At 39.3% G+C, this 11,227-nt stretch overlaps 1 pseudogene; it reads left to right on the top strand.

Annotated features, from left to right (window-relative positions):
• Positions 1 to 385: 385 nt before the first annotated feature.
• On the top strand, positions 386 to 1,666 carry LOC125909894 (olfactory receptor 1L8-like; annotated as a pseudogene).
• Positions 1,667 to 11,227: the final 9,561 nt, after the last annotated feature.

Raw genomic sequence — 11,227 nt, 5'->3', positions numbered from 1 at the left:
ATAACCACCTTAAGATTAGGAATCAAGAATGACTCATCTTTGTACTCTCAGTACAAAGTTCAGTCCTAAGCAATTGAGTTCCCAGTGAGCATTTAATGCAACGGTGTTGAATAATTGTGAAGCCATAAATCCCCAGTGTCTAAGAGTGTTCTAATAAATAGGTTCACATATAATAGAGGGGTTTTTTGCCAGCTTTTAATGAAATGTTGTCTCTGAAATGTTGACTATAAACACTGTGCGCCTATGTCAGCATTCATATTTACCTGTTTCACTTAGGTATTTGGGGTATTTTGTTGTCGTTTATTTACTTTGTTTTGTTTGCAAGGAGGGTAGAGAGATGAGCCTCAACCTGACATATCTGAATAAGCATTTATGGGTAGCTAGAGAAACATGCATCACTGAGGTCCACCAAGGATTCTTTCTGAAAGGAAATCCTTTCTCTGATGTCCCTGCATTTAACACAGGTTAAACTTTTGTATTGTTCAACTCCTTTTTGTGGAAGGGAAGGAAGACAGAATCATGGGCAATTTATAGGAATTCTTGGGGATATAGGAATAAATTGGAACTTGTTGAATTGAAAGTTCTGGAATTTTCCATATTCACTGGTACATGCAGGATTATGGAGAGGGTCAATCAAACCGGCAGTGTCTCTGAGTTCATCCTCCTGGGACTGTCCTCCCGGCCTGAGGATCAGAAGCCACTTTTTGCCCTGTTCTTCATCATGTACATGGTCACTCTGGTAGGAAACCTGCTCATCATCCTGGCCATCCGCTCTGACACTCAACTCCAGACACCTATGTATTTTTTCCTCAGCATCTTATCCTTCATTGATGTTTGCTACACAACAACCATCATTCCCAAGATGCTGGTGAATTTCCTGTCAGAGAAGAAGTCCATCTCCTACGCTGAGTGTATGACCCAGATGTATTTCTTCTTGGCTTTTGCCAACACAGAAAGTTATCTCCTGGCTGCCATGGCCATTGACCGCTTTGTGGCCATCTGTGACCCATTCCACTATGTCACCACCATGAGCCACCGCCGCTGCGTCCTGCTGCTGGCCTTCTCCTGCTCCATCTCTGACCTCCATTCCCTGTTACTAGTTCTTCTGATAAACCGTCTCACCTTCTGTGACTCCAATGTTATCCCCCACTTCCTCTGTGACATCAACCCTCTGCTGAAATTGTCCTGCTCCCCCACATTTGTCAATGAAATTGTAATTAACACAGAAGGATTGATAACCCTGGTGACCCCCTTTATGTGTGTTGTCATCTCTTATGTCCGGATCCTCATTGCTGTTCTTAAGATCCCTTCATCTGCGGGGAAGCGTAAAGCTTTCTCTACCTGTGGCTCCCATCTCACCATGGTGACCCTCTTTTATGGAAGCATTATTTATGTTTATTTCCGACCCCTGTCTAGCTATACTATCAAGGACAGGGTGGCAACAGTCATCTATACAGTTCTGTCCTCCATGCTGAACCCTTTTATCTATAGTCTGAGGAACAAAGACATGAAGCAAGGCCTGAGGAAGCTGATGGGCAGGAGGTCCCAGACAGCACTTTCGTGAGCACACTCAGAAGCAGGTCTTCTTTGAGCCTTCATTTCTGCTGATTCCTGGTCTACATACCAAGCTGCTAGAAGTTAGCATACCTAAACTGAGTGTTCGTGGGAAATTGTATAAGTGACCAGACTAGAATATTATATACCAAGTCTTATATATTCATAATATTTTATATTTATCTTACAGTATAATAATAGTAATAATAATAATAATAATAATAATATTATATCTTATCATATACCCACCAATCAAAGCCACCTCATTAGGGCCACCTAACTGACCCAGGGTCTTTGCACCCATTTCTCATTCTCTTACTCCCATTCCCTTTTCCTATCCACTCCTTCCAAGTGCAACTAAAAATTTCTCACTAATTTTTCTTGACTAGATTTCTCCTTGTCAATAACTCTGAATTCCCAGGGTGCCTGAGTGGCTCAGTCAGTTAAGCGTCTGACTTGATCTCGGCTCAGGTCATGATCTCACCATTTGTGAGATCGAGCCCTATGTCAGGCTCTGTGCTCACAGTTTGGAGCCTGCTTGGGATTCTCTCTCTCTCTCTCTCTCTCTCTCTCTCTTTTTCTGTGTGTGTGTGTGTGTGTGTGTGTGTCTGTGTATCTCAAAATAAATAAATAAACATTTAACAAAAAAACCTGAGCTCCCAGTATCCTTATGTAATTTAAGAAACATCTTCAATTGGATATGGTACATACATACGATGGAATATTACTCAGCCATAAAAAAGAATGAACTCTTGCCATTTGCAATGATGTGGATGCAGCTAGATAGTATAATGCTAAGTGAAAGAAGTCAGTCAGAGAAAGATACCATATGATTTCACTCATAGGTGGAATTTAAGAAACACAACAAACAAGCAAAAAGAAAAATAGAAAAAGAGAGAAAGACAAACCAAGAAACAGACTTTGAACTGTAGAGAACAAACTGATGGTTACAAGAGGGGGGTTGGTGGGGAATGGGTTAAATAGGTGATGGGGACTAAGGAGTGCTCTTGTGATGAATCACTATGGAAGTGCTGAATCACTATGTTGTACACCTGAAACAAATATTACACTGTATGTTAACTGGAATTTAAATAAAAACTTAAAAAAAAAAGTCTTCAATTAGTTATTCAATTTTCAGCAATTTCAACGTCCCTGAAATTACTTAAGGTGATATTGTGCGCGCACACACACACACACACACACACAGGTGCTTTGCATTTTGTCTTCCCTGTAAGATTAGGAACTCCCCAACAGCAGAGAAAGTTTTTGCATGCAAGACAGAGAATAGATAATGTCTCCTCGTTTTTTGGAATCTCTCTTGGCAGTGTCTTGGGTCCTGAACACAGTATAGAATCAAGAGTTGGCCCTCAGGACCTGGTTGACTTAACAACTTAGGTCCAATGTTCCAGGTGACCAGCCACGTGCAATGGAACTGACGTTTACTTTTTTGTGTCTTCCCTGGCTTCCTTCCCTTTGTTCCTCTGACAGCTTTTGGTCCATGGCCTCTTCTGAGCATCTTTTTGGTGTCATTCACTCTGGAAGTATCTATATTTCTGACATCATTACTATCTATTGATCTATTTTCTAAGGTGAGAAAAATATTTCTCTGTAATGAGGTTTACCCTGAGTAGCTTTTGAAGACAGAACTAGACACAATGTTTGTAAGACTGGGGAAAGTAATTCCTAACACACTATAAGGAAAGAAACTCAAATGTCAGAGTTATTGAAAGGTGACATCCACCCTCACTGGAGAAGGGTAGTACAAAGACGTTTTATATATCAGACTGGAATTGAGCTAGATGATATTCAAGGTCACTTCCAATTCATAGAAATAATTTAATATTAAAGAGTTTCAAATTCCTCATGTTCGCAACTGGCAACAATAATATTTTATAATAAAGTATATGTCCAAGTAAGGCTGACTCTAGAGAATGTCCTAGATTTAGACATTTTGTTATAATTTTATTAGGCAATAGAGATTAAAAGAAATATCAGTCTCAATTACCTTGGGAAGATATTTTTCCAGTGGCAAGAAATGAAAATTCAGAATGAGATGGAAAATTTTATATTATAAGTGAACATCTAAGAGTAAAAAGTTTAAGTAAGCATCATTGTCTGATGGGAATGCTGCTTTCCTGGTCTCAATCTTTTCCTCCATGAGAAGAGGATTTAGTTAAGGCACTGTCTCATTTTTTTCCCACCCTGTTTCGGTTTCTATCCCAGGGAATATGAGTGTCTTACCTGATTGGTAAATGTGAGAAACACATATTTGGCATGTATCAAAGCAAAACTGGCACCAGGCAAAGTGAAACAGGCAAGGAAGACCTTTTTTGATTTATTTAAATTCAAGTTAGTCAACATATGGTGTAGTATTGGTTTCATGAGTAGAAACCAGTGATCCATCACTTACATACAACACCCAGTGCTCATCCCAACAAGTGCCCTGTTTAATGCCCATCACCCATTTAGCCCATTCCCCCACCCACCTCCCTTCCAGCAACCTTCAGTTTGCTCTTTTTAAGAGTCTCTAATGGTTTGCCTCCCTTTCTGTTTTTATCTTATTTTTCCTTCCCTTCCCCTATGTTCATTTGTTGTGTTTCCTAAATTCCACATATGAGTGAAATAATATGGTATTTGTCTTTCTCTGACTTATTTCACTTAGCATAATACATTCTAGTTCCATCCACATTGTAACAAATGGCAAAATTTAATTCTTCTTGATACTGAGTGATATTCCATTATATATATACACATACATACATATGTACATACATACATATATACACATCTTCTTTATCCATTCATCAGTCAATGGACATTTGGGCTCTTTCCATAATTTGGCTATTGTTGATAACACTGCTATAAACATTGGTGTGCATATTCCCCTTCAAATCAGCATTTTTTTATCCTTTGGATAAGTACCTAGTAGTGCAATTTCTGGGGCATAGGCTAATTCTATTTTTAATTTTTTCAGGAACCTCCATACTGTTTTCTAGAGTGGCTGCACCAGTTTGCATTCCCACCAACAGTGAAAAGGGCTCCCCTTTCTCCATATCCTTGCCAACATCTGTTGTATCCTGAGTTATTAATTTTAGCCATTCTGACAGGTGTGAGGTGGTATCTCATTGTGGTTTTAATTTGTATTTCTCTGATGATGAGTGATGTTGAGCATCTTTTCATGTGTCTGTTGGCCATCTGGATGTCTTCTTTGGAAAAGTGTCTATTCATGTCTCTGGTCCATTTCTTCACTGGATTATTTATTTGGAGGATGTTGTGTTTGATAAGTTCTTTATAGATTTTAAATACTAACCCTTTATCCAATATGTTATTAGCAAATATATTCTCCCATTCTGTCGGTTGCCTTTTAGTTTTATTGATTGTTTCCTTCTCTGTGCAGAAGCTTTTTATCTTAATGATGTCCCAATTATTCATTTTTGTTTTTATTTCCCTTGCCTCCAGAGACATGTCTAATAAGAAGTTGCTGCAACCAAGGTCAAAGAAGTTGATCCCTGTTTTCTTCTGTAGGATTTTGATGGTTTCCTGTCTCACATTTAGGTCTTTCATCCATTTTGAATTTATTTTTGTGTATGGTATAAGAAAGTGGTTCAGTTTCATTCTTCTGCATGTTGCTGTCCAGTTTTCCCAGCACCATCTGCTGAAGAGACTGCGTTTTTCCATTGGATATTCTCTCCTGCTTTGTAGAAGATGAGTTGGCCACATATTTGTGGGTCTATTTCTGGGTTCTCAATTCTGTTTCACTGATCTATGTGTGTGTTTTTTTGTCAGTACCATACTCTCTTTATAATTACAGCTTTGTAATACAGCTTGAAGTGCGGGGTTGTGATGCTTCCAGCTTTGGTTTTCTTTTTCAACATTACTTTGGCTATTCAGGGTCTTTTGTGGTTCCATACAAACTTTAGGATTGTTTGTTCTAGCTCTGTGAAGAATGCTGGTGTTATTTTGATAGGGATTGCATTAAATGTGTAGATTGCTTTGGGTAGTATAGACATTTTAACAATGTTTATTCTTCCAATCCAAATAAAGGAAGACTTTATTTAAAACTCTCAAAATAGGGAGAAAGAACAGAATTCAGTCTGAAAGAAAGGGTTTGTAAGCCCTGGGCTGAGCCAGAGGAAAAGTACCAGAGGACATTAGGGGAGTCATACACCATCTGTGTTTGCTAATTGGCTTTATGCAAAGGGAAAATAAACTTCCTGTTTCTTGGTGATAGAAGGCAATTTTGCAACTTGGAGCAAGGCACCCACAGACATTGGAAGATGGGGCACAATCTCATGTGAAATGATTACATTTCAAAGAGTTAGCTCCAGGTCCTTGAGAAAGATAAGCCTAGGTTGAGAAACTGGCAAGAAGTTTTTTAAAAGATTTATATCTCAAAGAAGTAAAGAAAGAATTCACAGTTACAAGTTTTCTAATAAAAGGAATGTTGGGGTCCCAGATTCAGGAAGAAAGCTACCATTTAATGCAAGCTGAGGGGAACTGTTAAGGTCATCTTGGTCATCTGCTTGGCTCAGTCCTCACCTGCAGTGGGAAGAAATTCTCTGCATCTCTGAGCCTGTGGAGAAGACAGCCTCATTTTCCCTCCTTTGACTTTCCCTCCTTTGACTAAACCACAACCTTTGTCCATATAAAGGTGGCCTTTCTCTGCCACCTTATTGTCCTGTTTCTCATGCCTCCTAAGAGTACCCCATAATCACAACTAGTTTCAGAGAGCTTCTTGCAAATTGTTCTTTGACAGAAACATACTTTTCCCAAACCTGTTTCTCAAAAATAAATAAACATTTAAAAAATTAAAAAAAAAAAACCAAAAACTAAAGAGCAGGAATTTAGAGCAAAGGAAGAGAAAAGACAAATGGCCCAATTGGTCCTTTTATCAAAATCAACCAAGGGACACCTGAGTGGCTCAGCTGGTTAAGTGTCCAACTTCGACTCATGATTTCACAGTTCGTGGGTTTGAGCCCTGCATCGGGCTCTGTGCTGACAGCTCAGAGCCTGGAGCCTGCTTCAGATTCTGTGTAACCCTCTCTCTCTGCCCCTTCCCCACTTACACTCTGTCTCTCTCTCTCTCAAAAATGAATAAACATTTAAATTTTTTTTTAAAAAAGGAAAGAAAAGAAAGGAAATTTTTAAAAAAATCAACCAAGACTTCTAAAACAAAGGAGCCTCAGTCAGGGGAGATGGCCTTTCTCTTTATCTGGTTGTGTGGCTCACAGTGTGTTTGTCTGAAGAGGATCTTTCTTTGAAATGGATGTCATGGCGATCCAACCTTAAGTCAGGGTTGAACAAAAAATGAAAAAAAACAACTGTCAGGGTTTACACTACACTGCCTCAAGGGACTTTTCAAAGCCCGCAACCCAGACTATGAACTTTCTAGGCTGTTTATTTAGAACTCATTTCAATTCTAGGATATTCATTTTGGCATGAGGTTCTGATAATTTATTAAATTTCTGGTCATGTGTTCAGATATGTTTTAAAATTTCTAATGTATTTTGAAACTTGTAGTTGTTTACGAACTTGGTGTTACAGGCGATCTTTGGAGAGTTCTCTATACTAGTCACTAATCCTTCCTTCAGAACTATAAAAACTGATTCTAGATGGCTAAGCACACTGGGGGTGTGGAGCTAGACACAGGTAAGGGGAACACCTCCTTCTGTGGGTCTTGAGAGCCACTTTGGCTCTGACCCTGAGGCAGGAAAAGGCCTCTGTCTCAGGGATGGGGTGTGAAATATCTTTGTCCGCTGTTAAGACAGGAAGTCACTGGCCTGGTAAGAGTTCCTAGAGAAATTTGGGGCCTGTGCTGTACTTGTAAGGTGGCCTCTGTGGTAAAATTTTCTTTCAGTACTTCTGAATCTTTAGTAATATCATAATAGGTGATCCTTTTCTTTACTGTGCTCTGGCCACCTAGGAAAGATTCCGGAATGTAGCTGTGGATATGGAGCAGGGAGTTTCCTTCCTCTGGCCAGTCTGGGAGGTACCAGCAAAACCTCTATTCAGATGCATCAAAGCAACAAGCCCACAAGGGTTAGCCTCATGACATGGAGGCTTAAGCAAAATACCATGTCCTTTTCCATGAGGCAGTTCCCGGGGAAACTCTCAGAAAGATCTGGAAAACATAGCCTTCAGGGTCCCATCCCAGACTAGTTGACCAGCATCACCAGAAAGAGGCTCAGGGGATTTGAACATGCTCCTCAGATTATCTGAGGCAACAGACTCCGTACTGTGTTGTGCAACAGCATTTAGGAATGACCATTCCTTTTAGGAATGACCACTCCATTTAAGAATGACCACTCCATGCCAGGATGTGTACAGCTGCATGCTCCAGGGGAGAGACTCTGTAAGACACAGGAAGACATAGGAAATAGAACGTGCCAGAGCTCAGCAACTTTAACTCCACCCTAATTGCCCCAACAGGCCCCTGACTGGTATTACAACGTATCAGTAGACTTGGGTACACCTATCAGCACCCTGCTGACATTTCCAGTTCCTTCTCCCACTTCCCTTCCCAAACCTACTGGCTCCATCATGATTCCTCTTCTTTATCTCTGCCCAACTTCCACTGGGGCCATTCATTTGAAGAGCAAACTGTCCAAAAACCACACTCTATTATGCCCTGAAGGAAGATGGGAATTTATAGAGACCATGGCCCATCAGAAAAGTCAAATTACATTTAATAGCCACTCTTAAAAGGAAGAAAAATTTATAATTCATTTTGGAAAGATTTTTACAAAAAGGTAGTTGATGCTCACCCTCAGGAGTAATTAGGAAAACACAAATCAAAACCATAGGAAGATGATACTTCACATACAACAGATTGGCAAGGAAAAAAATATTTCCGGAAATTCTGAGTGTTGGCAAGTGTAGGGGACAATGATGGACTTTGACAATGCCCATATGAGGATAATTTAGCTAAGTTACTTTGGAGAACAATTTGACATGTTTTCTCCATACTAAAATTGAATGTGTATGTACCAGTGAAACGCTAATTTGAGCTGTGATTACAACAGAATAGTTTCACTGCCCTCAAAGTGCTCTGTATTTCACCTGTTCATCTCCCCCCTTCACCAAACAAACAAACAAAACCTGGCAACCACTGATCTTTTGAACTGTCTCTATAGTTTGCCTTTTCCAGAATGTCATATAATTATAATCATAGAGTATGCAGCCTTTTCAAACTGGCTTCTTTCCCCTAGCAATATGCATGTAAGTTTCCTCTAAGGCTCTTCTGTCTCTTTTCATGACTTGATAGTTCATTTCTTTCCATTGTTCAGTAATAGTCCATTGTATGGATGTACCACAGTTTGTTTATCTACTCAAGTATTGTCAGTTTCCATTTGGGGCCATTATTAATAAAGCTGCTGTAAACATTCATGTGTATGAAACTTTTGTTTTAAATTGTCAAAAACTGGAAATAACTAAGTTATCCATCAGCAGACAAATGGATATAAAAATTGTGGTATATTGGGGCGCTTGGGTGGTTCAGTCAGTTGAGCATCCAACTTTGGCTCAGGTCATCATCTCGCGGTTCATGAGTTTGAGGCCTGCATTGGTCTCTGTGCTGACAGCTCAGAGCCTGGACCATGCTTTTGATTCTGTGTCTCCCTCTCTCTCTCTCTGCCCCTCCCGTGCTCGCACTCAGCCTCTATCTCTCTCAAAAATAAATAAATATTTAAAAAATTTAATTGTCGTATATCCATTTATATGAAATATTCAGGATCTTATCTTACTATGATTATTAATGGGATCATTTGTTCCACTTAAATCCATACACTTAGTGTACAATGTGAGGCAGTGTTTCAAGCCCGTATATAGCAAGTAGCCTGAAATTTATTGAAACCAAGTTAGCCTTGCTTGGTAAAGCTGGAGGTGAGTCACCTAGCTATTGGCCTCTATGAATTAATACACCGAGCTCATACCTCAAATAACACAGCGACTGAATTCTTATATCCTCCCAAAATTCTTATGTTGAAACCCTATTCCCCCATGTGATGGTGTTTGGAGGTGGAGCCTTAGGAGGTGATTAGGTCACAAGGGTGAAGCCCTCTTGAATGAGATTAGTGCCCTTATTAAAGAGAGCCCAGAGAGCTCCCTTGCGCCTTCTACCACGTGAGAACACAACAAAGAGACAGCCATCTATCTATGAACCAGAAAGCCAGCCTTCACCAGACACCAAATCTTCAGGGACCTTGATCTTAGACTTCCCAGCCTCCAAAACTATAAGAAATAAATGTTTGCTGTTTAAGCCACCCAGTCTATGGGATTTTTGTTATCGCAGCCCAGATGGACTAAAACAGGTAATTATCTCTACAATCTATTCATGTACAATGTTTCTGTCAAGGCTGAAAAGCTGAGAGAGAGACCCGCCGCATGCACTTGAAAACTTCAAGACCAATGGAAACTTCCTCATGGACCAATAATGGGCTATAGACTGATATCTGAAAAGCACTGGTATGGAATACACTTGAACCTGAGAGGTAGTTCAAAATTTAAGTAGTCTAAGGTAGACATTTTATTTGGGTCCTTGAGTGTATTCAATGGATGCTACCTCAGCTCACCTGGAAGCAGATGTCTGATGGCATTCTTTTGTAAGCACGAGTCCTTGTTATGTCCCTCAGCTTTATAAAGGGATAATAAAACTAATAACTATTATTTATTGAACACTTATCATGTACTAGTTATTATGTTAAATACTTTAAATGTATTATCTTACTTAATTTCCACAGAACCCAAGAAGATGGGTACTAATATTATCTCCTCTCTACATGTGAGGACCCTGACACTTGCTTATGGCCCCAGTTAGAGAGTGGCTTTGTAATATCTGTCTGACTCCAAACCCAGCTCTCAGTACTACAGTGTGTTACTTGATTGCCAACTCTGAACAGGACTCATGTGTACTCAAGTAATAATAAACACCAGCCAAAGCTCAGGCGACAACCAAAGGACTTGGTGTTTATATCAAAATTCTAAAGGAAAATCATTTAGAGAAGATAGTGCAAAGGACATGCAACCCATCCATACTTCCCTACAAATCTAAAATCCAACATCTTGCCAGCCCAGATCACTGGAGACCTGAACATCTAGATGGTATTATTTCTGCCTCCAAATTACTGCCTATGTAAATTTTTATGTACCAGTGTAATTGCCAAAAGGCTATTTTGAAGCTGATTGAAAGAAAGCCCATGATATGTGTCTGTTCTTAGAATACACATGATAGTATTTCACCAAAGCAACTGGCTTATTTTTATCTTTGGCTACTGTGAACTCTGTGACTGACTGGAAAGCTTGGAACCAAATATGAGGCCCACCCCTAACAAGAGTCATTGCACTCTATGTTTTCAGTCATCCCTGGCCCAATTTTAAGTTCCCACCCTTGTTTTTACCTTCTTCGATTGCATCTAACTTCATTTTCAGTTTATCCTGTCTTGTATTTTATATATTTTTCTAAGCTGTCTTATGCTCTTCAGAAAGAAGACTTGGTATAAATAATAAATAACTTTAAGTCAGAGAAGGAAATCTACTAAGACATAGAAACAATAGTTTTCTCTGGGTAGTGAAAGTATAGATTTTTAAACTTTGTTTCTTCATAAAAGGTCCCAATTCTGATCATAAGCATTATTTCATATATATATATATATATATATATATATATATATATATA

This window comes from Panthera uncia, chromosome D4, assembly GCF_023721935.1.
Source record: "Panthera uncia isolate 11264 chromosome D4, Puncia_PCG_1.0, whole genome shotgun sequence".
NCBI lineage: Eukaryota > Metazoa > Chordata > Mammalia > Carnivora > Felidae > Panthera > Panthera uncia.
The sequence above is the reverse complement of the archived record's forward strand: the minus strand, read 5'-3'. Positions and strand labels throughout refer to the sequence as shown.